Source organism: Macrobrachium nipponense, chromosome 46 (genome assembly GCF_015104395.2).
Source record: "Macrobrachium nipponense isolate FS-2020 chromosome 46, ASM1510439v2, whole genome shotgun sequence".
Classification (NCBI taxonomy): domain Eukaryota; kingdom Metazoa; phylum Arthropoda; class Malacostraca; order Decapoda; family Palaemonidae; genus Macrobrachium; species Macrobrachium nipponense.
Window position 1 is genome coordinate 47,823,118 of NC_061106.1, and position 27,361 is coordinate 47,850,478.

The window sequence follows — 27,361 nt, forward strand, 5'->3', positions numbered from 1 at the left end:
TAAGGACATCGTTTAAGAACCATGAGACCATCCTGGGCCTCTCAGATGGTCTGAGTCTTGCACAAGCTCTTGGAATGGATGAAAAGTACGAATCTGTTAGATCAATATTAAAACCAAATTGGAAGATTTTCTTAAGAGCTGATTTGGTAGTAGTAATTGTACTAGCTGGTAGACCTTTCTCGAACAAGGTTCTGAAAAAGGTTATAGCCAGATTCTGGACATGGTTTGTGCATCTGAGTCCTTTAAAAATATAGCTAGTTTCTTAACTGCTGAGTAATATTGACGCAAGGTCGAATCTCGCTTGTCAGATTCTAAGAACAGGATGTTCTGAGGATCTATGTTAGCATCTTTCTGAGCTGCAAACTTCATAAAGTCCATAAAGTTAGGGCTTTCTGAATTCCCGAGGAAGCGGACACAGTCTGCGTTTGAACCAACTGCGTCAGTTTGGGATTGGGAATCCGTTGAGGCCGGAGTCCTAATTCCAATAGTAGAGGGAACCAATTGCTCTTGGGCCAATTGGTGGCTACCAGTGCAATGTGACCCTTGAACGTCCTGAGCTTGTTCAGGACTTTCAGAAGCAGATTCACTGGAGGGAAGAGGTAAATTCTCTTCCATACATGCCAATCTATGGCCATAGCGTCCAGGTTGGGAGCCACAAAACAAGGGAGTCTGTGGTTCGATTCTGTGGCAAAGAGATCCTCCTGAAGTCCTGGTACCTGTTGACAGATCCATCTGAATGACTCCTTGTCCAGTGTCCACTCCGATTCTAGCGGGACGGAACGTGATAGGGCGTCTGCCACCATGTTCCTGACTCCTGCTAGGTGAGTGGCTGACAGGTACCATTTGTTTTTGTCTGCTAAGGCAAATAGGGCTATCACGTGGCTCAATTTGGAGCCACCCGTTTATGCCGTGGACTACTACTGCACTGTCCAATACCAACTTGATATGAGACTTCTTGGCTGGTCATAGCCTTTTCAGGGTGAGACTGCCATAGCTTCCAGTACATTGATGTGTAGCTAGCGGAATGTTAGAGACCAGGTTCCCTGTACCTTTTTGTACTGTGAGTACCCGCCCCAGCCGCTTACAGAGGCATCTGTGTGGACTACTAGGGCCGGCGGAGGAAACTGCAAGGGTATTGTCTTTGACAGATTCTTGATTTCCGTCCAAGGGCGGAGCCTCTTGCGTAAGATTGCTGGGATGGGAGCCATTTTGTCCCGGCACCTCCGGTTTGCTTTTGATCGCCAAACCTGGTTTATATCCTTTAGTTTGGCTTTCAGCAGAACGTCCGTTACTGATGCAAATTGGAGTGATCCTAGGATCCTTTCCTGGTTCCTCCGGGATGTTTGCTTGTTTTTGAGAAATTGCCTTGTGGCCTTGGCTATTTCTCTTCTCTTCAACGGTGGAATTGATAGAGTATGAGAGTTCAAGTTCCATTGGATTCCTAACCACTGGAAGTGTGACTCCGGTGTTAGTTGAGACTTGGTTTTGTTTATTTGGAATCCTAAATGTTCCAGAAACTGAATTACCTTGACCGTCGCCTTGTGGCATTCTTCGACAGTTGTGGCCCATACGAGCCAATCGTCCAGATAGGCTACTAACATTATTCCCTGAGTTCTCAACTCCTGTACTACTGTTTCCGCCAACTTGGTGAATATTCTGGGTGCTATGTTGAGCCCGAATGGCATTACTCTGAAGGAGTAAACCTTCTTTCCTAGTTTGAAGCCTAGGAATGGACGGAAGTGTCTTGCTATTGGAACATGATAGTAGGCACCTGTAAGATCTATAGAGGTGCAACCCCACGGGGAAGTAAGGTCCGCACCTGTGAAACGGTCAGCATTCGAAACTTGTCGCAATGAATGAATGAGTTTAGATGGGACAAGTCTAGAATTATTCTTAATTTGTTTGAGTCTTTCTTTGGCACGCTGAACAAGCGCCCTTGAAACTTTAAGTTTCTGACTCTTGATACTACCCTCTTTTGAAGAAGTTCTTGGGTATACTCTACCAACTCCGCTGTTGGTTTTTGGTAAAGGTGTTGGATGGAGGAGGACCTTGAAGCCAACTCCACCCCAGACCTTTGGTCATGCACTGACTTTGCCCAATTGCTGAACCCCCACCGATGTCGGTAGAGGTACAGCCTCCCTCCTACTTGGGGATTCTCACTGGCTTGCTGACGGGCGACCACCTCGTGCTCCCCGAAAGCCCTTGCCCCGGTTGGTGACTCTTCCGGCGCCCCGGTGACGGGAGGGACCTCTAGCTCTGCTGCCCCTAGCGAACCTATTGAACGGCTGAAAGGACTGCGATTCATAGGTCGCATTGAAGGCCGGAGAGACTGCATAAGAAGTCGAAGCCTGGGCTTGCTGGCTTGGTGTCCAACAGCACAAACTGCTGTTGCGGCTGTGCCTTGGAGGTTGACAGTTGAGGTACAGTGGTACCTCGAGATAACGAAATTAATCCGCTCCAAGGTGGCCTTCGTATTATGAGTTTTTCATATCTTGGAACACATTTTACATGTAAAATGGCTAATCCGTTCCAAGCCCTCCAAAAACACCCCTGTAAATTATATTTCCAGGCCTAAAACACATGTTCTAGGGATACAACGCCGATCCGACGGAAGAAATATGACTCCAAAAAGGCAAAATACTGTACATACTTGAGTAATATTCAACTGCATGTAATGTTCAAACCCCATTTTTACTGCATATATTAGACTTTAGCATATGCCCTTAGCAATAAGCCTAGCCTATGTTAGCGGTTGCTACTGTAGCCTAGTCTATGATTCTGACATCTAAACCTAAGAGCTAATAGCTTAGAATATGCCAATAAAATGTATAAATAAATCAGTATGTACTCATTTCAAAAAATTATTAATTAATCATTAACCTATAATACACAAACAAACAAAAACAAACCTTCCAATCGATTGTTTACATTCAGCTCTTACCGTCTTACGAGTATCGAACGAGCGCCCAGCAATCATTTTTTCCTAGCACACAGTAAGCATAAATTGTCATTATTATCTCTTCAACTAATGAAAACTACCAAACAGTATAATAACCATTCATTTCTATTCTTTATTCTATCTTTTACCTAATGGAGATACCGAGTTACTGACAGCTAATAATGAAACATACGTATACGTAACGTAATAAATAAAACAGAAGAAGAATTCTAAAAATACGTATTTGTTGTTGGCAGTCTGATTTTTTATTTATATTTTTATGATATCTAATTCACAATTTTTTTAAATGTATTGCATGTACTCATTTCAAATAATTATTAAGTAGCCATTAACTATAATCAAAAAAAACAAACAAAAAAAAGCTTCCAAACGTCTGTTTACATCCAGCACTTACGAGTATCGAACGATCGACAAGCGAAATCACTTTTTTACCACAGTAAGCCTATAAAATTTTCATTAAATCTCTCTTCAACTACTAAAACTACCAACCAGTATAATAACCATTCATTTCTATTCTTTATTCTATCTTTACCTAATGTTTTTTTTTTTTTATTAAATGTAATGCATGAATAAGTTTTTTCAATTTACAGCATCCTTTTACCAATAGAATACTTAAAGCACAAGGGGTAGATGCTGACCAATAGGAGGAGCAGGACCTTATGGGGTGACTAGCATCAGGAACCAATGGGAGAGCAGGAGGATGGTGGCGAGTTTACTCAGTTGGTGGCGCGGGAGTTTTAAAATTGTTTCTCGTGGTCCGCGGGTCGAATCTCGGGACTTTACAGCAACAACCTTTCGTATCTTGAAAACTTTTCGTATGTAGAGCAGTAAAATTTTTCGCATTGGCTTTCGTATCTCGAGTTTTTCGTAAGTAGAGCCTTCGTATCTCAAGGTACTACTGTACTTGGAGTAACCGGGACCCCTTTGCCGACTGCATTAGAGTCTGTTGGGGAGCAACCTGGAAGGGCTGGAACTTCTATTGGCCCCTCTTTTTTTTTTTTTTTTTTTTTTTTTTTTTTTTTTTTTTTGGGGGGGGGGGGTTGATCTGGTAGATTCAGGCTTTCGTTTAGGCACAAGTCCCCAACGAAGCTTCAGACTCTGGTTTACCCTAGCCGCTTTGAACAGAACCTCATTCACAGCGGTGGTGGGGAAGAGGTCCGTGCCCCCATATGGATGAGGCGATCAGTCTATTTGGTTAATGGCGGATAGTAGCTTCCGCCAGAACATGTTTCCGACAGTTACGCCGTGCTACCATAAAATCATACAAGTCGCACTGCATTGTATGCAGTAGGGGGGGGACTTGGTCATGATTTTAAATAGCGGTCTTCTTGTCCATAGATAAAGAGAAGGCATTTGCGGTTCAATCGTTAGTGAACTGAGGGGGGGGACCTGCTGAGCCTCATCCTAGCGTCGTACTCCGCTTGAATTAGGGCATCTGACAGTCTAGGCAACCTCTCGCTGAACAGCGTGTTACCGCAGTCCGGCTTGAGTTTGCCTACTGAAAAAGTGGCAGGAGCATCAGAGTAGAATTCTTCTGCGGCGAGGAACAGAAGAGAAGTCGGTTCCTTCTCTCGTAGCTGAGGCATAGGCTCATCTTTCAGGACTGCCTGGGCTGTTGCCTCTGACACCTTTGAGATGAATGGCAACGGAGTGTCCTCATTCACCGTGACATTGTAAATGGGCTCTTGAATGGCCTGTAACTCTTGGTATTCACGCATTCCCATTCATCAAGGTTCCGGCGCCAAGCTTGTTGAGCCTGGTCCCGGGGGAGGATTACAGTTTCCTTCGGGACTTTATCCTCCCTGCTCATGGCGGCATCCGTTAGACGGACAAAGCCAAAGAAGGGGGGACGGAGACCCTCAGGGTGGAACTCGAAGTCCTCAAGCCTTCGAGTTCCACAACCCTCGATGGTTAGCATGCCCTCTGCGAAGGGGGCGTGAGCTGCTACCCTCCATGGATTGTTTGGTTTGAACGGAGGGAGGTTAGATGAGTCCGGCATCAGCAAAGCCTGAGTTGCCTGACCGGGCTGTACTTGCCCTGCCGCCATACTTTCTTGGAGACCGGACATCAAGTTCTCCTGGGCTACTACCCTCTCCGACAAGGATTGGGATAGTCTGTCCCGAAGTTTCCAGCGTGGTTGACAGTTGGGTCAGCATTTCCTGGAACTTGGTCTGGACCAAGTCCCCGACCATGCTGCCCATCTGCTGCATGATGTTGTCTGAGAACGTATCAGAGTCAAAGGAGGAAGGCTGGGCCTTCTCCTTGGGAACCTTGGTCCTCGATCCCTTTGGTGGGAGAGTGACTTAAGGCTTGACCGCCCCGGGGTTATGAGCCGGTGGCGTAGAGGCAAGCTTGGTTCCTGACCTCTTCAGCAGGGGACTTCTGCTTAGACTTGAAGTCTTTCTTACTTTTAACTTTGGGAATCGCTGATAAGGACTTCGATCTAACCGATTGCGGTCTATCGGCGAACCCCTGGAAGGAAGTGGTAGTAGAAGGAGAAGAAGACAAAGACAGGCTCAAGGAAACCTGCCTTGCTACCATTCTTACCGTTGCCCATGTCGTCTATAGCCATGGGCTTGCGGTCCAGGTTGAGGGCAGCTACTTCCCCCGCTACTCCTTCTGCGATGCCTTCCTCCGTGAGAGCTGCAACTGCCTCCTGGATCCTGGCGATCAGAGGGGCGGCCACTTCCGAATCCACCACCGATCCCTTCTTCACTCCTGGGAAGATCAGGGTGGCCATGTCCTGGGCCAGGATGTACGGTTGGCCCTTGGCGGAGTTGCGACCGAAACCGCCAACCCATACCTTCAGGGTGGAAAGGGCGGCTTCCCGGACTGCTTGCGTTCCCTGTAAGTAGGGCTATTATTAATACTTAACACCAAAAAAGACTTAACCTAGCATCAAAGTGTATATTACAGTATATTGATTCTCATTGTATCATATGAAGAGGCCGGAGTGTTACATACCCCGGATGAGGCTTCGCTAACCAAAGTGTAGCAGATGGCGCAGTTCTCATAGTGCCAAACCACGTAGTCCTCCATGCAAACTGCGCAGCCGGCATGGGCCCGGCAGACCACGTGCCCGTAGGGTTCCTGGAGAACGGCGTTGCACCCATCCTCCAGACAACAGGTAACCTGTAAGTCAAATTATACATGAGTATCATCAACAACCTTTTGGATTAGGTCCGTGGTTGTGTGCGGTATGCTAATGCTGCCGGAGTAACTCCGGTGTCAGCATATATCATGCAAGATAACACATCACTCTGTTACTACTAGCTCCTGCGCCCCGTGTATGTTTATAGGAACATCCTAGGCAGAAAATGGGACTGAGAGATTCCACTGTAGCTCCGGCGATGCCGGAGCTATAAAATCTGACCGATTAAGTGGATTCAATCTGTCCTCCATATGCCGGAGTGAGGGATAAACCAAGTCAGACACAGGACGAAGAGCAAGTTGTAACAGGGTGGGATGGTTAAAATACCTGGTGGAGTTGGGTACTCCGCCGGGTAGGGAACATACAATAGAAGTGGATGTCATGTATGATAAAATATGCATGCAACAAAATCCCAAGGATAGGTCGGAGCCTTCACATATCTAATGAAGCAATGCTATCCCGTGGTTGGGTCCGCCGTTTACCGGAGTCCTGAGGCCGCCGCAGCGGGGTGGTGAAGGGTGGGCTTCTTAGATAGTGAGAGGGATACCCTACCTAGTGGGTGGAGGAGTGTCCCACTCTCCCTCGCCTGGTGGCCAACCATGGCTCGGTCGATTGGCTGGGGGGGCTTTCAGCCGGGTGAACAGTCACGCAGTGTGAGATGCCAGTCGATCTAAGAAGGCCTAGGCCAACTAGGTGCTGGCAAATAGGGGAACACATAACATAAACATCCTGTCCTAACACGGGGGGAGAAGCGAAATAAAGAGGAGTGAGAGAGAAAGAGAGGTCCTTGAGAAACTAGGTTAAGCGAAATCCAATGAAGGAAATGCTAGCCTAGGAACTCAGAGCGGCTTAGCCTAGATGCCGTAACGAATAATCGAGGGGCAAGCGGCCAGGGTGGCTCAAGGACGGAGTGCTATGAAGGAACTAGAGTCCTTCGTAAGGCAAACAACGCAATAGATCCTATCTTACTGATAAATAAGGGTTGATATAACAACCACCATGCAAGAAAGGAAAGCGAGCGCCACAACCGAAAGCATGCGGTTCGGAAGTAGGCTATCCCCCGTGAAAGAACTAAAGAACATAAAACAACATGCCAAATGCATCTTAAAATAAATATACCGAGTACTGCAAAGGTGCAATCGAGACCAATTAGTATGGGAGACCAATTGGTGCAAGAAAGCAGGGAATCATCACGCGGCTGGCGAGCCAAGAGGACGGCGCGGGACCAGCAACGCACGTGTTACCGTCTGTACATATAACCTAAGATAAAAAGGCATAAAATTTCAAAAACCGTCTCAAAATGATCCCAAACAATAAACGCAGTACTTAACTTGGATGCAGAAGCTTGGAGGTCCATGTTGACGATGAAATAAATCCAAAATAGCGACAAACACAGCACAAGGAAAAAACATGTGTGGTGTGAGCGGTGCTATTGAAAGGAATGAAAACAATGGCGCTAGTCGTAGTAGTAGCGGGTAGCGGGGCCTTGCATCGGCTCCTCGGTAGACGAGGGATATTGAGGAAGGGAGAACCTAAATGGCAAGGGACCTCTGGTAGTGGCTTCCACTCGCCCCAGATACCATACCGACACCTTTATTAAAGGTGAGCAAAGCAGTCTATTCTGGCATGACTATTTTAGTTTTTCTCTGGTAATTATAGCAATATTTTACCTTAAAAATATCCACTAAAGGAAGTATTTCACAGAGCGACATAGGCTGAGCCCAGAAATGGTAATTATCCACGGTAGTTACTGTAATTAGGGTTGTTTTGTTTACAGCATCAAAGGTTGTATCGCTAGTGATTCACTTGAATAACCTATGGTTTTTACCATTACGTATTACAGATGTTTTGTTTACAGTGTCAATATTTTGCTGATAGTTGTGATGGTAGTTAACTATTGGCACAACCATTGACACTTCACGGGTTAGCCTATCATTAGAAATCTTGGGAGGATTTTAAGGCTGTCATATGAATGCCTCTTTCCTAATAATTTTCAATAATCTTGTTAAGTTCAGTTGTGGCTTTTAGTGTTTTCCTCTTCTGCTTGTCTGCAATGGCTGCCTTGGGACCACTGATAATCAAAATATGTAGTGCACTATAGAAAGCCACAAAAACTAAGGAAATATCTGTACGTACTAGTGTGTAGTACTTGCTCAAAACAATAGAAGCAGAGCTAGCGGCTTTAATCGAGCTTTGGAACAACGCCAACTAGTGGCGACTGACGGAACCACTTTTGTACACAAAAATCTTATGATTCATTGGGTTGGATTCTGGTTTTTTGTTTGAGCTCTGATGCAAAATTTACATAAAATTTAACATTGAAATCCGATTATTTTGGGCTCTGGTATTGTTGTATACTGGGTCTCTACTGTAGGGTCGTTTCTAGCTATAGGTTGACTAGGCGATTGCCTAGGCCCCCAAGCCACCAGGGGCCCCTGGGGTAGCTTGGAAAGTTTAAATTTCCCAAGCCACCCGTGGGCCCCTGATGAAAAGTGGAAATTTCCCTTTGCTTGCTAAATTTGATCCTGTTGTGAAGCAGCACATTGAGCGTGTTGAGAGTGGCCAGTTCAGTCATTCCAGCTATCTTGGAAATATCATCAAAGTGAACTTATTGCCTCAATCAGTGGGAAAATAATGGACACGTGGTGACTAAGATTAAACAGTCCAAATATTATTCAGTTATTTTTGACTGTACTTCTGATGTAAGCCACCAAGAACAGATGTCAGTCATCATAAGGACCGTTAAAATGGAGAAAGCACCAGAAATCAAAGAGCATTTTATGGATTTCTTGTAGCTTCTGAAACAACAGGTCTTTGGTTTGTCATTATTGATTTTGAAGAAACTGATTGAGCTGAATATTCCCTTTGATTATTGCAGAGGACAATCATATGATGATGGTGCCAACATGAAAGGGAGGAACAAAGGAGTTCCAGCCAGACTTCTTGCGAAGAACCCTCGTGCACTTTATGTTCCATGTGGGGCACATTCCCAAAGCTTGGTGGTATCTGATGCAGCAACAGCTTCAACAGATGCCATCAGCTATTTTGGCAATGTACAGAAACTGTACTGCCTTTTTTCAGCATCAAAACATCTCTTAACTACAGAAGAACTGGCTGTGGTTCAGCTCAGGCCTCTGCTAAAGACATGTGTGAGGAAATTAATGTAGTGGCTGTACTCAAAGAGAAAAGATTAAGCACAAAAAAGCACTTTGCTTATGAAGCCCTAGATGAGCCCATTGTAGATGTCATGAAGAGGGTGAAAGCAACATTTTTTAGTTGTTGACACAGCCATTTTTGAAACACTGGATGACGTGAGAAACAGATTTGGAGTGCTGCTCAATTTCCAAAAACTGGATGATCAGGCATTGAACAACTAGTGTGACAACCTGTGCAGAAACTTGCCAAGCGTACCTTGAGAAGACATGACTGCTCTTGAGGTCCTCACCTTTATCCACAAAAAAACATTTGGAGGAACTGTATCCCAATCTGTGGGTTGCCCTGAGAATCACCTGCACTCTGCCTGTGACTGTGGCAGCCTCAGCAGAGAGGAGCTTCTCAAACCTGAAGCTCATCAAGACATATGAGGTGGACAAGCAGGTGTCATATGAGAACATCATTGATGACTTTGCGAGTAAAAACGCCAGGAAGCAGACATTTTGAGGACAATACATTGTTACTGCAAATAATGTGAATTATTAGTTGTTTTTCTGGTAAGGGTGTGACTGTGATAATAACCCTCTTATGCTGAAGGGGTATAATAAAAATTGTCTCCTGTATGCCGAGGGGGTCTCGGAGTGAGCACCGAAGCGGAAAAAATATTTTTTTCAAAAAATCAGAGCGTGCTTTTAGTTTTCAAGATTAAGAGTTCATTTTTGGCTCCTTTTTTTGTTATTGCCAGAAATGAAAAAAAATATCATCATATATAAATAATGCGATATATGATAGCGCGAAAACAAAATTTCATATATAATTGTATTCAAATCGCACTCTGAGCAAAACGGTTAAAGCTAACGAGTTAATTTTGTTGTTGTTGTTTTGTACACTAAATTGCAATAATTTTGGTATATAACACATTGTAAAATAATCAAAGCAACACAGAGAAAATATTATCACAAAATGATGCATGAATTTGTAACGCGCAGACGTAAAAAATGCTTTTTTCAAAAATTCACCATAAATCTAAATTTTGTTGTAGAGACTTCCAATTTGTTTCAAAGAAAAATGATTGAATATTACTATACTGCAAGAGTTTTAGCTTACAATTGCAGTTTTCGACCATTTTGGACGAGTTAAAGTTGACCAAATGTCGAATTTTTTATAGATTTTTTTTTATATGCAAATATTTCAAAAATGAGAAAAGCTACAACCTTCAATTATCTTTTGTTGTATTCTACATAAACTTGCGCACTTTTTCATATATAAAAACTTTAAAACTGTAATGTAACGGCTAATTTAAAATGGTGCCATACATTACGACAATCGCAACGAAAAAATTTTTGATTTTTTGTTTTTTCCGGAAGAGTTACCGCACGGATGTAAGGAATTTTTTTTTTTTTTTTTTTTTTTTCCCATAAATTCACCATAAAATCGAAATATTGTGCTAGAGACTTCGAATTTATTTCAAAATGAAGATAAATGACTGAATATTACTAGACTGTAAGAGTTTTAGCTTACAATTGTGTTTTTCAACTTCCGGTAGAGTCAAAGTTGACCGAACATGGTTTTTTTCAAAAATGAGAAAAGCTACAACCTTCAATCATTTTTTGTTGTATTCTACATGAAATTGCGCACATTTTCACATATAAAAGTTTATGTAACGGCTAATTTAAAATGGGTACAACATTACGAGAATCGCACAAATTTTTTTTTTTTTTTTTCGGAAGAGTTATTCACCGCGCGGACGTAAGGATTTTTTTTTCTTTCTTTTTTTATAAATTCAACACCATAAATTGAAATATTGTGCTAGAGACTTCTAATTTATTGCAAAATAAAGTAAAAAAGGATTGAATATTACTAGAATACAGGCGGTCCCCGGGTTTACGACGGTTCCGGCTTACGACGTTTCCGAGTTACGACGCTTTTTCTTAAATATTCAATGGAAAAATCCGTCCTGGGTAACGACGCTTGTTCCGAGGTTACGACGCTGACGCTTCCGACGCTCCGAGTTAACGACGCTTTTAAAAAACGCATACTATGATAAAAAAATCCTTTATAGTTTAGCACAGTATATTAATAAAAATAAGTTTTCTGGTTAGATTACAACAAAAATTTTTGAGATTATGATGATTTTCGACACTTTTTGTTGTATTTTTTTCTATGTTTTTTAGTGACGCCTCATATGCGGTAACTAGTTTTCCGAGCGAATGAATACATACTAGTTTATTTCATATAACAGTCCAAAAGCACAAATATGAAAAAAGAAAAAATCATTGCTTGTTTCCAGTAATAATAACAAAACGAAGTTTCTGCTTAGATTACAACGCAAATTCCAAGTATCCAAAGAGAGACATTATCCAGTAATTTGATCAGAGAGAGAGAGAGAGAGAGAGAGAGAGAGAGAGAGAGAGAGAGAGAGACGGAGAGAGAGGAGAGGCGTCTTCCGACGCAGAGGTAAGGACAGAGAAGTGTTCGTTTCGTTAAAACGGTTTGAGATTATGATGATTTTCGACACTTTTTATGTTGTATTTTTCTATGTTTTTTGTTTTTAGTGCGCCTCATATGCGGAACTAGTTTGTTTCCGAGCGAATGAATACATACTAGTTTACATATAACAGTCCAAAAGAAGCGCAAATAATGAAAAAATCATTGCTTGTTTCCAGTAATAATAACAAAACGAAGTTTCTGGTTAGATTACAACGCAAATTCCAAGTATCCAAAAGAGAGACATTATCCAGTAATTTGATCAGAGAGAGAGAGAGAGAGAGGAGAGAGAGAGAGAGAGAGAGAGAGAGAGAGAGAGAGAGATAGAGAGAGAGAGAGAGAGAGGCGTCTTCCGACGCTCCGAGTTTAAGGACAGAGAAGTGTTCGTTTCGTTAAACGGCCTCTGACTCATGCCAGTAAATGTTTTGTTGATACTAATAATAATAAGCCTATTTAAAGATACGTTTACTTTAATTGGTCTATATGATACGTAAATAGTAATCAAATGTTCTTGTAGCCCTCAATATTTGGCAAAACCGAAGTATCCAAAGAGAGACATTATCCAGTACGTAATTTGATCAGAGAGAGAGAGAGAGAGAGAGATAGAGAGAGAGAGAGAGAGAGAGAGAGAGAGAGAGAGAGAGAGACGCTTTGGCAACAATGGTCCTCGTCGGGGGTTTTATAGCTTCCTTCTGCTTGATGATCGTGGATATTGTAGAAGGATTTCGACCATACTCGTTTGCCAAATCGACGATACGAACGCCACGTTCATGCTTTGCTATAATTTCATGTTTTGCCGCTTCCATCGAAATCATTTTTCTTCTTGGGTTTTTTCTTATCACCTGCTTTGTCTTTAGCTTTGAGACCCATGGTTAATAATAAAATAGACAAAATAACACGAAAATAGGCGCAAATACAACGAACTAAACAACGACGTGTTAACATGCAGCACCAACAAACAAACAGACTGAACGCCATTTATCGGTCGCCTATACAACTAACACTCATCGCAAAAATCGTATCTCAAATATTTCGTTGTTATATCAAAGCTTGCATTTCGCAAATTTTCTGTTATATCTCAAAACATTCGTATATTAGGGCAATCGTATGTCAAGTTTCCAATGTAATTTGATCAGAGAGAGAGAGAGAGAGAGAGACGCTTTGCAACAATGGTCTCGGGATTGACGTAACGTTTATTTTCTGAACAGATAGGACAGAGAAGTGTTCGTTTTCATTAAACGGCCTCTGACTCATGCAGGAAATGTTTGTTGATACTAATATATAAGCCTATTTAAAGATACATTTACTTTAATTAGTCTATATGATACGTAAATAGTAATCAGCTGTTCTTGTAGCCCTCAAGATTTTGCAAAAAATCACTCCAAGGTTGTACATAAAACTTCAAGAATGTATGTCACCAGAGGATTACAATAGTTTTTACCTTCAAGAACCAGCATTCTTTTATGAAAATAACTCCAGGTTGTACATAAAACTACAGAAACAACTGAGTTCTAACCAGGATTCACGTAGTAAGGTAACCAAAGGATAACAATTTTTAGGTTATTTTAACTTTTATTGTTTAAGACATATTTCCAAGCGTCGTTCCGGCTTACGACGATTTTCGGCTTACGCCGCCTCTCAAGAACGACCCCGTCGTAACCCGGGGACTGCCTGTATAAGAGTTTTAGCTTACAATTGCGTTTTTCGACCATGTCGGTAGTGAAATTTTGGCACATCATATTATATGAAAATATTTCAAAACTGATAAAAGCTACAACCATGGGTTGTTTTTAGTTGTATTGTGCATGAAATTGCACACATTTCCATATACGTATAAAACTTTATGTAACGGCAAATTTAAAATGGTACAAACATTACGACAATCGCACAAAAAATTTATCGGAAGAGTTACCGCGCGGACGCAAGGAAAAAGTTTTTTTCATAAGAGTCACCATAAATTGAAATATTGTGCTAGAGACTTCCAATTTGTTGCAAAATGAAGGTAAATGATTGAATATTACTAGACTATAAGAGTTTTAGCTTACAATTGCGTTTTTTGACCAATTCGGTAGAGTCAAAGTTGACCGAAAGTTGAAATTTTGGCACATCGTTATTTATATGAAAATATTTCAAAACTGATAAAAGCTACAATCATGAGTATTTTTTTGTTGTTGTATTCTACATGAAATTGCACACATTTTCATATATAATACTCCATGTAACGGCTAATTTAAAATAGTGCAAAAATTATGTCAAAGTGACGAAATAATTTCCGAGATGTGTCACTGATACTTTTTAGTGCGATAAGAAAGAAATTTGCGCTTGCGCACCTGCTTAACGATTGTAAACAAAACAACACCTTGATCTGTGAGCTTCCAGCATCCCCCAAGGCGCGTGATTCAAAAGTTTTCGCCTAGTAGGCCTATAAGTATTTTTCCGCGAATTTTTAAAAATACTTTTTTATGTCGACGTTTATTACGTCCAATCGGCACCCGGGAGACAATTTATCTCGACGTTTAATACGTCCAATCGGCGTAAGAGGGTTAATTAAGCATTATTTTAAGTTGTTTTTTATTATCTTTGCACTTTGAAATAAATGTGAAATACATATATAAATGTGAAGTGTAATAGTTTCTTGCACCTTAGTAGACCATCTAAAGGGCTAGGAATCGCTTCATCACAGTTTGACAAACCCCTCTGGGATAAATGAAGTACCTGCCTAAAGTACCTGCCTACCTATCTATCTAGGGCCTCCCAAGCAGCATCTTGCGTAGGGCCCCCACAAAGCTAGCAATAGCCCTGCTCTACTGTACAGTATAAATGGATTCTATAAGTGAAATAATGTTTTACTGATATTTTGTTGTGTTTTCTCATTAAGGATATGTATAGTGAGAGAGAGAGAGAGAGAGAGAGAGAGAGAGAGAGAATTTATTAATAAATTTTTGGGAGATGGTGAGAGACTAACCGCAAAATGACTAGGTCAAGTGCAATGTAAACCAAGAACTTACTATACTAAATCATTTTTTTTTATCAAAATGTATTAGTACGTAATCACAAAATGCTAACATGTAACAAACCTAACATTCTATCTGGAGGAATATGTCCTGTGGCTCTAAACTACGTACCCACATATTTTAGATATGTCTATACAGTAGCACTAATGTGAAAATACATACTGTACAGTAAATATAATTTCAAAATCATCTTACAACACAGCAAAATATAAAAAAAATGTATGTACATTACGTTCAGTACAGTAGACAGTGCGCAAAGTTATGTAAGGCCAAAGAAAATGTGCATGTCTGGATTGTAGGGGCTACTTAAGAGTAACATTTGTAGGCGGGTACATAATGTTGTAAGATAACTTTGAAATTATATTTCGGTGTTTGGGGATGATAGTTTGAGGTATATTTTTATTTGAACAGTCAAGTTGGAAAGTGAACTGTTAAAATAGGCAGTTATAAGCATTCTTGGAATGCATATAATTAGAGTAAAAGTTGTAAGATGGTAATGTAAGATGACTTTGGGTGTTTTGAAATGCTGATTTTTTGGTGTATTTTTGTCTTAAATAATAAGTTGTATTATAATTTAAGGTATATTTTTGTTTGAACTATTAAGTTAGGCAGTGAACTTTTAAAATAGGAAGTTACAAGGTGCTTCATTGAGACTGCAGCACTAAAGTAAATTTCCAGCCCAGATGTTTTGTGTTAGCCTAAGGAACAGACATGGGAAACATGAAGAAATAAGTCAGAAATGGTTGTAACGTTCCCTAAACATCAGCCATGTTGGAGAAAAAACTGTAGAGAGAGCAGATCAGGTATTGTTAAGTTTTCTGCTGTTAACAGTTACCTCTCTGTGCTGGTGCCCCTCCAGTTGCCAAGTAATTGCAGAATTTATGTAAATTTGTGAGTTCTCTTTGTGTATGACCTGGGTGCTTTTGATGAACTCTTTTATGGATGGCTTCATATCATGGGCATTCATATTATTTTCATATGTCATTTTTGTGTCATTATTTTATGTAATGCTATCCACTTAATAAAGGGATTTTGACATAGGAAAAATCCATTTCTGGGCGAAGGGCCCGTGTCGCCCAGTGAAATAGGTTCCTTTAGCACTATTTCTAAGGTTAAAATATTGATAATACCAGAGAACCACTAAATTGGAAATGCCCGAATATTCTGGTCTCAGCTCGACCTTTATTAAAGGCGTCGGTATGGTTTTCTGGGGCGAGTGAAACCACTACCACGGGTCCTTCTCCAATTAGCCTCTCCTACATCAAAAAACCTTAAGAGAAATGTATTCTTTGTGTACACAAATTTATTTTTTCCTTGGAATTTCATTATTAAATGGGTAGCATTGATAAAAGTGAGAAAAATTTATTCTAAGAATGATGTAAGAAAGTTAGATGCATGCTTTTGAGAGGAAGCCATCCGTACCAGAGTTGATCAAAGGCACCCAAGTCAAACACAAAGATAATGAGTGGATTGTTTGGTCAATAAAGTCAGCTGGAAAAGTGCTGCAGAATTATTTAGAGCTAGTTTACATGGATATCATATAGATGATAAGGAATAACTGCATTCCCAGTTATCAATGAACTGAATTTTTTAGTGTCATAATATAGGTTTTTTTTTCCTTTTAAAAAACTTATGCAAGAAAAAATAAAATGAGTTGCATGTTTCCACAACAAGGTATGCATATAATTTAAGATTACAGTGGGACCCCCACTTTTTGCGTTTTGCTCTATTGTGGATTTTTATTAAATATATCTCACTTTTGTGTGGGAACTTTAACTCACAAATTTTTCTATGGTCTGTATCTAAAATTATCACTAATTCACTTCTTTTTCCTATTAAATTAACCCTTAAACGCCAACTGGACGTATTTTACGTCGACATTTTTTGTCTCTCGGGTGCCGACTGGACGTATTTTACGTCGACATACAAAAGTTTTTTTAAAAATTCGCGGAAAAATACTTTTAGGCCTACCAGCCAAAAACTCTTGAATCACGCGCCTTGGGGATGCTGGAGTTCACGGATCAAGTGTTGTTTTGTTTACAATCGTTACGCAGGCGCGCAGGGCGAATTTCTTTCTTGCCGCACTAAAAAGTATCTGTGACGCATCTCGGAAATTATTTCGTCACTTTGACATAATAATACCATTTTAAATTAGCCGTTACATGGAGTATTATATATGAAAATGTGGCGCATTTTTATGAAGAATACAACAAAAAAATACTCATGATTGTAGCTTTTATCAATTTGAGATATTTTCATATAAATAACAATAAAGTGCCAAAATTTCAACCTTCGTCAACTTTGACTCTATTGAAATGGTCGAAAACGCATTGTAAGCTAAAACTCTAATATTTTAGTAATATTCAATCATTTAACTTAATTTTGCAACTAATTGGAAGTCTCTAGCTCAATATTTCGATTTATGGTGAATTTATGAAAAAACTTTTTCCTTACGTCCGCGCGGTAACTCTTCCGAAAAAATCATACATGCGATTGTGGTAATGTTTGCACCATTTTAAATTAGCCGTTACATAAAGTTTTATTTATGAAAATGTGCGCAATTTCATGCACAATACAACTAAAAACAACCCATGGTTGTAGCTTTTATCAATTTTGAAATATTTTCGTATTTTAAAAATGATAAGTGACAAATTTTCAACCTTCGTCAACTTGGACTCTACCGAAATGGTCGAAAAAACGCAATTGTAAGCTAAACCGCTTATATTCTAGTAATATTCAAGCATTTACCTTCAGTTTGCAACAAATTGAAAGTCTCTAGCACAATATTTCGATTTATGGTGAATTTATGGAAAAAATAAAATTTTCTTTACGTCCGCGCGGTAACTCTTCCGAAAAAATCATACGTGTGTTTGTGGTAATGTTTGCACCATTTTAAATTAGCCGTTACATAAAGTTTTATATATGAAATGTGCGCAATTTCATGTAGAATACAACAAAAAATAATTGAAGGTTGTAGCTTTTCTCATGAATATTTGCATATAAATCACGATAAATAGAAAAAAACCACGTTCGGTCAACTTTGACTCTACTGAAATGGCCGAAAAACGCAATTGTAAGCTAAAACTCTTACAGTCTAGTAATATTCGGTCACTTATCTTCATCTTGAAACAAATTCAAAGTCTCTAGCACAATATATAGATTTATAATGAAATTTAAAAAAAATCTTTCCTTCCCCGCCACAAATCTCCGAAATGCGTACGTTCCATTCTCGGAATATTTGCTCCGTTTCATATTAGGCATTTCATAGAGTTTTATATATGAAAATGTGCGCAATTTTATGTAGAATAAAACTAAAAATATATGAAGGTTGTAGCTTTTCTTATTTCAGAAATAATTGCATACAAAAAAAATATATATAAAAAATTCGACATTCGGTCAACTTTACCTAGTCAGATATGTTCGAAAACTGCATTTGTAAGCTAATATTCTTACAGTATAGTAATATTAAATAATTTGTCTTCATTTTGAAAGAAATAGGAAGTCTCTAGGACAATATTTAGATTTATGGTGAATATTTGAAAAAAATATGTACGTCCGTGCGTTTTACGAATTCATGCATTATTTTGTGATAATATTTTCTCTGTGTTGCTTTTATCGTTTTACAATGTGTTATATACCAAAATGATCGCAATTTAGTGTACATTACAACGAAAAAAAAGTAACTTTTTACCTCTAACCGTTTTGCGCACAGCGCGATTTGAATACAATTATATATGAAATTTCGTTTTTGCGCTATCATATATCGCATTATTTATATATGATAATGATAATTTTTTTCATTTCTGATGGTTGCATACTAAACTTCAGGCATGACAAAAAAAAGGAGCCAAAATGAACTCTTAATCTTGAAAACTAAGCGCGCTGTGATTTTTTGAAAAAGATATTTTTTTCCGCTTCCGCGCTCACTCTGAAACACTTCCGGCACACGGGAGACATTTTTTTTTTACCGCTTCGGCGTTTAAGGGTTAAGCAGTGAACTGTTAAAATAGGCAGTTTTAAGTGTTTTTAGTTTAATGGGTATTGGATACTGGCTGTTATTAGCAGTTATAAGCAATTTTAGAGGGGATTTTTATTTCCGCAGTGGGTTCTGAACCTATCTCTGCAAAAAGTGGGGGAGCACTGTAGATAAATTATAGTTCTGTGGTTCCTTTCTATTTTTGTTTTATGTAGCTTACATTTAAAAAAAAACTGTGTTAATTAGTTTAATATGTTTCAGTGCTTAGATGTAGATGCAGAATGTTCCTTTGAGCTCTTCCCTGCAATAGAACATCTGAAAGAGTTGGAGAAGTTAACTGTAAGAGGTGGATATGAGGTAAGGTCTCTCTCGCTTTCTTTATTAATTTAGATATTTATGGTTAGCATTGTGTTGTAGGGGAGGCACTAGATCTCAGAAATATTCTCCCAATAGAGACCAGGAAAATGAGTGTTTGCCACTGGCAAGTCTAAAAGTCCTTTGGGAAAATCCTTTTGGCACCCCCTATTTACAAGTATATATGTTTTAATAAACTTTTCACTTTGTTTTTGAGAATTTTGATAAATTGCTATTTAGAACTATCAGTACAAGTACCATCCGACGTACAACCTGCTCAATATACAACCACTCATACATATGACCATACTTCTGTCAGTGAGGTTGGGAGGCTGATGCCCTAGAGTACACTGCCATATGTCAGTTGACCACCAGGTTACTTGGCAACACATCATATTGTTAGAGCTCTCTCATCACTCAGGCAATGTTAGATTGAGTTACCTTGCCCTATCAAAAGCATATATATATATATATATATATATATATATATATATATATATATATATATATATATATATATATATATATATATATATATATATATATATAAGGGATTTTGACGAAGGAAAAAATCTATTTCTGGGCAATGGCCCGTGTCGCCCAGTGAAATATCCCTTCAGTTCATATTTCTAAGGTAAATAATACTAACATTACCAGAGAAAATTAAAAGAGGGGGATGTCAGAGTATCCTGACTCGCTCACACCTAAATAAAAGAGGGTGTCGGTATGGTACTGGGGTGAGTGACCACTACCACGGACCTCTTGTCATTTAGGTCTCTCCTCCACCAAAATCCCCCTGCCAGAGAGAGCTGGTACACAGCCCCGCGCCAGCAACTACTACTACTCACCCACACGCTAACACCAGCGCCTCTGGTGGCCATCCTTGACGTTAGAAGATCAAGCTTGGGCACGGGTGGGAGAGAAAAAAGGGGGGGATTTCACTGGGCGACACGGACCATTGCCCAGAAATAGATTTTCCCTTCGTCAAAATCCCTTTTCTGGGCTCAGTCCGTGTCGCTTCGTGAAATAATCCCTTAAGTTCATTATTTCTAGGTAAATGATACTAACATTACCAGAGAAAAAATAAAAATAAGGGGGATGTCAGAATAACTGACTCGCTCACCCTAAATAAAAAGAGGGTGTCGGTATGGTACTGGGGCGAGTGAGACCACTACCACGGACCTCTTGCCATTGAGAATTCTCCTTCATCAAAATTCCCCTCCCTGAGAGAGCTGATACACGGCCGGTGCCGGCAACTAGGGTAAAACATCACAGCAGGCCAAGCAGGCCACCTACAATCAACACCTAGCCACCCTCCGAAAAAGTACATTATAACACGTCCTGACACCCGAGATGGGCATCAGTCGCGACTTGTTGTTGGTGAGAAACGGAGCTAAAGACCTCTACTCTCCTTTCGAAGTAAGTATTTTCTCCAAAGTTAGAAATTAAGGCCAAATTTTTAAGATTTAAACAGAGGGTACTGAAAATGGCGCCCACGCAGTGGAAATCTCACCAAAACGCTTTAGAAATTTTTACTTACAACTAAAAATGTTTCGAAGATTGACGCATCGCGATGTTTACGGAGTCGCTTGTGTCAACAAACTTTCCATTTCCTGTGATAAATCCGCACACCACTTGTACCCACAAACGCTGGAGCACTTTTATCACAACAACAAACACGATTTCTCACCAACAACAGCCAGGAGTAAACAGCTGTTTTTGGTAGAAGATGACGAGAAGCGTGCTCTTAGCTAATTTTTAATAAGTAGTAAAACATCAATATTTTACATATTTGTATGATTAATTTGAAAATATTCGTTATTGAAAAAGTATCTCGACTCTGACTCAAATTTAAGTAATTATTTTTCTGAATTAGAACGTTCTTTTAAGTTCTGTATTATGACGTCACGACATCTTGACTTTCGTACCTATTGTAAATAATTGCTATACTCAACTGTCATTGCAGAAACAGTTTACCAGTTATTCATGCAGATTGTTATCAGCTATACATGTAATTGTTATAATCGTAATGCGCATATATATCTTTACTTATTTTTACTTTTTGGATATATGAAGATGTTTTACTGCTGGATTATCGCCGTAGTGTGACGCAATCGTTTTCGGTCCATGGGCCTCTGTCTGTTTTTCGCACCATAAGAAATTATGGGGCCGAATTTGCAATGACCAGAAAGTCGTTAAAGAAAAGAGGAAAGTTAGCATTGAGGGGCATATGTTTTGACTGAGAAATTACAAATTTATTCAATAGCTAGCTTGTAAAAAATACTTGGTTATAAAAACTTGATTGACAACTAAGCAGCATGTCTACTATGGGTTTCAGAGACAGTGCAAGCACGTTTTTGGGCAATACCTATTTCTGTAACGAACACTCTTAACAGAACGAGATTTTGCTATAGTGCATTACACCCAGTGCCGTAATTTATAAGGGTATCGTGAATCACTAATCGTAAAGAATAACGACACTTGTCCTTGTACCAAGAGACAAAAACTCCATTATGCAGAAATGGATACGACACACGTATAAACGCTCCACCTACCCTCTCCCCAACCCCCCCCCCCCCCCCCCCCCCCCCTCCACCACTCCTCCTCCACCGCCACTCTCTTCGTCCTTCCTCCGCCTTCCTTTCTCTCTATCTCTCTCTCTCTCTCTCTCTCTCTCTCTCTCTCATCCTCTGTGCCATTCGGTATGTGTTGACCAAATGGGTATAAGACTACACACAAAATGTTGAATTGGTGAAATTAGGCTATGTATTGGAAGTATATATACATAAATATTAAAGCAATTTTATCATTATGCATTACTATGACAACTAGAATTCATGGAAACAGTTTATAACCTGTTAAGCGTCACCCACGTATAATACGTTTACCGCGATCTACTCGGTAGCGCCTTCAACGGGATATTACGTTCAAGACTTTAACTGTGCTTGTCAAGCCGTCAGCCCCGTAATAATACGTTTACTCGTATAGAAAGTGTAGGAACATCATTTGGTAACCACTCTCAGCACATGGGAAACTTATTTCCAGCCTAGCAACTCTTTCTTGGTGGTCGCTTATGCTAGAAAACTGCCTGTCCTGTTGGTTTTCTTTCAGTACGCTTCGGGCGTTTAATCGAGACAAATTTGGATTTCGCGTCTTTCACAATGAATGTCCCAAAGAGGAGGCATATTTCTTCAGGTGAGATCAATCAAATACTAGATGAGGAGTGTGATATTGATAACCTATTTTGATGATGAGAGCTCTAGATTCTGAATCCTCCAGTGATGATACAAACTTTTCTTCCATTGCGGGAGTGGAAGAAGACTTTTCTTTGCCGAGTGACTGACTCCGAGAGAGAGAGAGAGAGAGAGAGAGAGAGAGAGAGAATTTCCTACAGTTAATTACAGTATGAATAACAAGCATAAAAATCAATATTAACTTTGAAAAACTATCATCAGTGCTATGATCGCTGATTACAAAAAAAAGCGTGACGGTACGTTAGCAGCGAGCTCATCAGGGCGGACGCTTAACAGGATATAATGGAACGGCGTAGTGTGAAGCCTCCACTAATGTGGCAACGATGATTTTGCCATTCTTAGCATGCAAACATTAAAGCATGCAAAATTAAAGGTTACATTTATTTCTGGCATACGATTATTAAAGAAATTCAAAATACTAATAAAGACTGAAATCAATGAAAAGTGCTAGCAAAAACAAAAAAGCAAAAAAAAAAAAAAAAAAAAAAAAAAACGTAGTCGTTCCTCTGCACTTTTCCGTATTCGTTCCTCTATGGTTTTCGGCAGCCAGATGTACGAAAACGTTAGAAACATTTGATTTTATCTACTTTAGAAATATCTGTAATTTTTTCGGGGTAATAAATTTGGTTTGCAAAAAGGGATAATATACATGAATTAAATCAAAATTTTTAAATAACAAAGTAAATTTAAACTAAATAACGAGTAAAGTAAACAGTTTAGGGAATGAAAACTTGCAGTTTTCGTCGTCTGTCGTCGTCTGCTGTTCGAAATTGTGTTTATGATGGCGCGCGCGCTTAGAAACCAGGAACAGCAACGGTTTTAAAGTGCCATGTGGAGTGAACTGAGACCAAAATGTATAATAACAATCAAATAAGCACTGTGGAGTTTCAGTTGTGATGGCAGTAAGGATAAAAACCGCCGATTACAAGGTAAGAATGAATTCAGTTTCCAACCATAACCCCGGGAATAACAAGTTTCATACTTTCACTAATATAGGCAACAAAATGTTGTTTTATTGTGCTGATTATAACTGCAATCTTGAGTAAGATCAATAACGTTACATACATACGCTAACATTGTTCAAATGAGTGCTGGGAAGGCTGGGGAAAGATGGTGGTCCGTCACTGATGAGAACCGTCTATGCAAAACGTAGCCATATTGGATTTCAAAACTGCCTTGAAAACATATTTTACGAAGAGCTCTTTACATGCTTATTTTAGTTCGTATGGGGCTTTCATATATCACAATATGTTGACGAAACTTCAGTCTTTTAAATGGTATGCTTAGAGTTGCAATTGTATTCATGTTTCACCAATTAAATATCGAGTGAATAAGACCCGTCTACCGTGATGAGGGTTGGCCTGTCGTGATGTTCTACCCTATTACTACACATCCTCCCATGCCGACCGCAGCGCTCGTGGCCATCCTTTACGTTAGCGCCCTTCCACACGCACGTGTTTTTCCCTTACTCTGTGTTTTGTGTGCTATTTGGATTTATCTTCAGCAATGGAGTTCCAAGCTATCGCCGCAGCTAAGTTAAGTACTGCCGAAAGGTTACACATATTTTTAGCCAGTCAGGATCCGTTTTAACCGTTTTTTTAGGTTCAATAACGGCCTTCCTTGTCTGGCGCCAGGCTCGCCATGCCGGCTCGCCTCGTGTTTTCGTTTAGCTCCTTCGGTCTTCCATACCGTAGCAGCTATTCTGTGCAGTGTTTATATCTTTATCATATTTTATATTAAGCGTGGTGCGGAAGGTGCTATTTTATTCTATTGCTTTACATCGTACTATTCAGAAATCCTTTACCTCATGTCTTTGATCAGTGTTCATGCATGCATGTACCTTTGTCTAGGTCTGTTAGGCGCGTGGGTTTTTATACCATATTTTAGATTACCCACTGCTCTTTAGTCCAGCGATCCTGGCCGTCGCCCTCCGTTTTACGTATCAGCAGAGGCCAGTCCCTGAGTTGTTAGTCTGTCTTCCTTCGGGGAGGCTAGCCTAACTTCTCCTGGACGACCCTTCTATTTCTCTCACTCGTGATTTCCTTCCTTTCATTTTTATTATGATGTATTTATTATGGGTTGCATGTTTGAGGCGGTTGGTTATAGCCTAGGCTATGCCTTGTCTGTCTAGATTGCGCCTCGTGGGTACCACCTGAGGATCGCGACGAGACCAGCTGATCCGCCTCAGCCCTTCACTCGGGGTCCCCACCTTCTCTTCTTCCCTTCCCACGCGGGGGGGGGGTAATAGTCCTCGCTCGCTCACAGTCGCTATGGCAACCATCCGAGCACCCCTCCCCTCCTCCTCCCTTCCAGGGGGGGGGAGGATCAGGGGTCCTCTCGGCAGGAGGCATATCAGGAGGGGGTCCTCGGACTTAGGGGGTTCTGGTTGGGCGTTCCGTTTTTTTGAGTTCAGGGGGGTTTCCTCGTGCGTTCAGTTGGGTTAGCCACCCGCCAGCTCGCATTGGGTCCTCCCCGGTGCTATCTGTATAGCTCTCCTCTACCCTCCCCACCGTTACAGCGGATCGCTGGCTCCGCCAGCTCCTTGGTGGGGGGGGGGTTGTGAACGGAGCAGCCTTGACATGCTTACCCCTATATTATGATTGTATCTGTTGTCTCTTTCGCTTGTCTGGCGGAGCACCCGCTCACCATCCGAGTTCTCCGTTGGCTGGCGGAAGAGTTTTACGGCGGAACTACACACCGCTTACCTTGTTTATCAGTTTTTATTTTGTTTTGTTAAGTTTTTATGGATATCTTCTCATGTTCTCCGCTGTGATCGTACCTTCACCTCGGTGTACTATCTGTATCTGAGCAGGTATCTGGTTTGACGGAAATCTTTGCTCCAGTGTACCGGAGTTTTCAGACCAGTTTACCATATCCTATGGAATTTTCTCACGGAGTACAGGAAGGAGGATTATGTCCAAAAATATTTTCACTCCGGCATGCAGCGGAGCTTCATATCACTTAACGGTTAGCCCTGGTTAGTAACTGCTGATACTTATGTATCTGTTCACTTACAGGCTACCAACTGTAAGGAAGCAGGATGCAACGCCATCCTGCAGGACCCTTTCGGTCATGAGGTCTGCCGGACCCACGCTCCCTGCGCCGTCCACCACAACGATCTGATTGTGTGGCATCACGAAGCCTGCTCCATCTGTTATGATCTGGTGGAACAGTTTTCTGCCGGAGTAAGTATACACCGGCGTAAGGTTTTGTCTCTGTTCTTGATATATATTGTCAGATAAGCCTGTGTTAAGTACATAAGTGTGACATAGTCATGAGTGTTATGATATATCTTCGGGGCTTCGTTGTAAGGATTACAATGACCCTTTATTTCAGGCTGCCGCCGTGAAGGACGCCGCGTCGGCTACCTGAAAGCCTGGGTAGGAGGCTTGGCAAGAACGTATCCAAGGGGCAGCCATACATTTTAGACAAGAGTATGGCTGTCTGCATCTTCCCAGGGGCAAGCATCGACCGGGGTACGTCGACCCTACAGCGGCAGCTCCACCCGTGCATCGCTGCCATCCAGCAACAGGTGGCGCAGGCTATGGCGGAGGAGGAGCCCCAGGGGATCGCCCGAGGACGTTGCTACCCTGGATCTCAACGTTGAACCGATGACGGAAGGGGAAGGTGAGTTGTTGGTAGAGTAGGTTTGTTGGGCGGGCCTCAAGGGCTTCCCTTGGTGCATCTGGATCTCATCACCTATTCTTTCTTCCTCCTCTTTTTCAAGGATTTTCTGAGTCGGATATTCTGGCCAGGACGTCGTCAGCTTCAGTTGTCCACCCTAAAGTTAAAGGGAAAGGGAGCAGAAGACCCTTGAGACGTCTTCTAAGAAGACTTCGTCCTCATCTACTCATAAGTCTCCGGCTCACCATCCCGGAGCAGAGAAATCGAAGTCATCTTCGACTTCACACTCCAAAGGGCCAAGAGGCAAGTCCTCTAAGGAGAAGGCCCGGACTTTCTCTGAGCCGGTACCTTCGACGTCCACCGGAGCACGTCCGAAGACCCCTGCTTCAACTGGGGACTCTGGTCCCTTCAATCCTGAAACCTTTACTGCAGGGGTTATGCAACAGGTGGGCAACATGGTGGGAGCCATGATGAACGACAGGCTAGACCAGATGCTTGCTCGGATCTCCACCTCGTTTGCAGAATCCGGTCAGTCGATCCAAAATATATCGGAGCGACTGACAAACCAGGAAAACTTGCTGGCGGGCCTTAGGGATAATCCCCCAGCAGTTCTTCCTCTGGCAACCGCCGGAATGACTCCGATGCCAGATTATAATACTCTCCCCGCCTTTAGCATGAGCAATCCTTGGAGGGTCGCAGCCTTTGCACCCTTCAAGGATGGAATGATATCTATTCCGGACTGTGGAACTCGTCGTATTGAGGACTTCGAGTTCCACCCCGCCAATCTTCAACCACCTTTCATGGGTTACGCCAGGTTGACGGAGTCGGCTCTGAGGAGAGAGGATAAGATCCCGAAAGAGACTGTAATATACAGTCGGGAACAAGCCCAGAGAGAATGGGTTAGATGCCTCGAAGGATGGGACTGCGTGAACACCAAACTTCAGGCTTTCAAAAGCCCATTCACCATCTTTGTGTCGGAGGAGGAGACACCGCTCCCCTTTACCACAAAGTTGGCAGAAGTGACAATCCAGGCCGCTATGAAAGACGAGCCTCTTCCCCAGCTGAGAGAGTCGGATCCAACATCTCCGCTCTTACCAGGTTCTGAGGATCTCTGGGCTGATCTTCCAGCTTCCTTCACGGTCGGGAAGCTCAAACCGGACTGCGCTATAGAACAGTTCGGGGAGAGACTCCCAAGGCTACCGGATAACCTGATCCAAGCAGAGTTCGACGCTAGGACCAGGCTAGGGAGGACACTGAACGCCTTGGTGATGACAGAGGTTGCCGCCATTACCTATGGTACGGAGCCTCTGTTCAAATTCTTGGCAAAGGTTCAGACACAGACCGTACAGTCTGATCTGTACGACTTTGTGGTAGCTAGGCGTAACTGCG

At 41.2% G+C, this 27,361-nt stretch overlaps 1 long non-coding RNA gene across 1 annotated transcript in view; it reads left to right on the top strand.

The window, feature by feature from the left end:
• The window catches only part of LOC135214630 (uncharacterized), a 51,204-nt gene that overhangs the window by 16,933 nt on the left and 6,910 nt on the right, over positions 1-27,361 (top strand). The window contains exon 2 of the long non-coding RNA XR_010314447.1: positions 19,002-19,097. This is a non-coding gene — a long non-coding RNA (uncharacterized LOC135214630). The remainder of the gene's footprint in view (positions 1-19,001; positions 19,098-27,361) is intronic.